The following is a 2,994-nucleotide window of genomic DNA, read 5'->3' on the forward strand; positions in this document are numbered from 1 at the left end:
AACGGTTCACAATTAGCTCTTTTTTTCTCACCTGAACTTCAAAGAAACATTGTGAGTGTCTGTGTGCGAGGTTGTTTGTTGTTGTTGTTGTTTGTTGTTGTTTCCTGAGTTTACACCAAACTGGGTGTTTTTTGGCTACTGCGGGGGCAGCACTCACTGAACGTGTTGAATGTCTCTGAGTCTTTAGGGCACCAATATGAGACTGTTATTAGACTGTTTTTTAGACTTTTATTAGTACTGTTTAATAGCCGGCCAATAACAGTCCAATAACAGTCTAATATCGATGTCGCTCACTCCCCTCTGGGCCACCGTAATATGGAGCCAGAGTTGGTGATTGTTGGAAACACTAACAGAGACGGTTCAATCAGTTTTATTCTGTCTCATCCTTTTTGGTCTGAGACACTTCATCACCATCTAGTCTCAAACTGATTGTATATATAAACATGAATCACTTGTTGTTTCTGCTGGAAATAAGTTGTTGAGGTTTAAAGTTCTTCGTGTTTTAAAGAATCTTCTCAGATCAACGTTTTCAGTCTTCAGCTTCTGCTAATAGATCTTTACATGATTTGAGGCAATTTTAATAACTGATGTTAAAAATTTCCCAATCCATTCTGCCTCCACTGGTGGTTTCGTACGGATCCTCCCAGGAAACATTTTGGGTCTTAAGCTGTCAGATAAGAGTTGGTCCACTGTTAGTAACTGAGTATTAAACTCCTATCAGTGTTTGTTCAGTGGAAACTGTCACGATAAGAAGAATTTAAAACTGTTTCTTTCAGCCTGAAGGCAGATCTCCGTGAATCATTAGAGAGCTGCTCTCTGTCGCTGTCTGTTAATGTTTGATCACTTTATGTTTTAATGGTTTATAGCTGTGGGAACTTTATGACTGGGCGGTGAGCCTGTTGACCTGCTCGCTGAGGAGCGGCTCCGTCAGTGACACACTGCACATGTGACATATGTCATCGTATGTCATCATATGTCAGACTGTGTTATATGTCCACTCACCAAAGGAACAAAGGTCTGCTGTGTTACAATCTGTGTTTGTTCAACATCATGCTCGGTCTTGGTTAAGTGCTAGCGGTACTGTTGCTATGGTTACCTCCTTCAGCTTTTAACAGACCCTCCAGCCAATCAGAGCAGAGCAGGATTTTCTGTTGCTTTGCTCAGTCCGATCACAGTCGAGCAACTTCCTCCTCTCCTGTACTTAGATATGCTACATGCTAGGCTAATCTATGTTGGAAAGACAACCACATTTTCCAAATGGTTAAAAGATAAAAGAGACACTTCAACAATTATATTTGTATAATGCTAAATTATAACAGAAGTTATCTCAGGACAGTTTTCAAACATAGCACATAGCGTGTGTCTTCAGGATGTGGTTGTCTTTTAAACACAGATTAGCCTAGCCTAGCATGTAGCATATCTACAGGAAAGGAGGAAGTTGATTGAGGCTTGCTCAACTATAAAGGGTCAGTTGATGATGTTTAAGAGACCTTGAGGAAGTCCTTGAATATTTCCCAGTTGTCCTTGAGTAAAGTGCTAACAGAGCCTGGAGCATCGGGGCTATTGTTGATATGTGATTGGCAGCGTTGAACTGCTTCCTGGTTAAACTTTACCTTCTGGACTCGCAGCAGTTGGGTGTTGGTGCAGTTTCACAACAATGTGGATCATTTTCAGGGTCAGTCGGGGGTGTGCTCACATAAAGGTAACACACACCGACAGCGGGATGCACAAAACACCTTCACCTGTTGTCTCTCATGTAAGAGGACACATCTGTGTTGACTTGATGTGATGCATTATGGGTCAATTAACTTACAAACAACACTCAGCAAATCTTCTGTATGTGCGAGTGTTGATCTTCAGTTTGAAAAAACTGTAATTGTTTTGTCTTTTTAATGTTTAAAGATTGTTTACAATTTGTTAGTAAGCACTGACGTAACAAACAGCCTCTCTGACTTAGCGGTAAGGCTTTGCCCCCTCACTGTCAGTCAGAAGGCCAAACGTAGCTTCTATATTTACGTGCAACTCCTCCGTCATCTTTTTCTACCACGATATCGCAAGAATACTGTATTTGAAAGTATCGGATAGTAATCCGGTGCAGCCCTCAGGCAACATCGAGGTGGATTGGAAAGGTCCCGCACCGAATCCAACAACACGCAAACTCCAATCATCAACATGAGCCAGAATATTCACTCTGCCTGCCGAATTCCCAACAAGCCTCCACAAGTGAAGGCAGTGGTGGAAAGTGGATTCTTTAAATATATGGTAATAATATTGATATTCTACTCTTAATCAACATACAAAAAATAAATTCGCCTGAATTTTACGACATTTCTAACCTGCGGTACACAATAACATTACAAAATCTCTTAACCTGCTCCAGACCCTCAAAAGATGCGACTGCTTATCTACTAAAAGAAAATCGTCATTTTTTTTCGCATCCATTTACAGATATGCTTGTATACCAGTTGATGGAAAGTTGAATAAATGTTCGTTTATCAGCTGTCATAAAGCAGCATTGTAAAGACTGTCCAAATATAACAGTACTATTTATCAAGTGTACAAACAAGCAATAAATTACTGTCATCATTCACAGATAATGACTTTTATCTAGCAGTAATCCCTACAATATTACCTACTTTAATATTCACGCATTAAAAACCATGAAAACCAATCCAATAATAAACAGCACTCTGCTGCCAAAAATGTAAGCCTGATTATTGTTATTACCCCTCACTCGAGTTTCCACCTGGAATTTATAGATCATTGTTTTAACACTGTAATAAAAGCATTAAAAAGACAAAACAATTACAGTTTTTTCAAAAACTGAAGATCAACACTCGCACCAATACCAGAAGATTCTGCTGAAGTTGTTTTTGTAAGGTTAATTGGACCCACATTATATTTTTTGCATCAACATCAAGTCAAACACAGATTGTTTTGTCCTCCTTACATTGAAGAGACAACAGGTTGAAGGTTTTTGTGCATCCCCAACAC

The 2,994-nt window shown here is 39.5% G+C and overlaps 1 protein-coding gene across 1 annotated transcript in view; it reads left to right on the forward strand.

The window, feature by feature from the left end:
* Positions 1-2,994, forward strand: part of LOC118341596 (exocyst complex component 3-like protein 2) — a gene marked incomplete in the record, with an annotated part of 10,021 nt that overhangs the window by 5,501 nt on the left and 1,526 nt on the right.

The sequence above is a fragment of the Morone saxatilis genome, unplaced genomic scaffold, assembly GCF_004916995.1.
Source record: "Morone saxatilis isolate NCDOM2014 unplaced genomic scaffold, NCSU_SB_2.0 Contig8, whole genome shotgun sequence".
Lineage (NCBI taxonomy): Eukaryota > Metazoa > Chordata > Actinopteri > Moronidae > Morone > Morone saxatilis.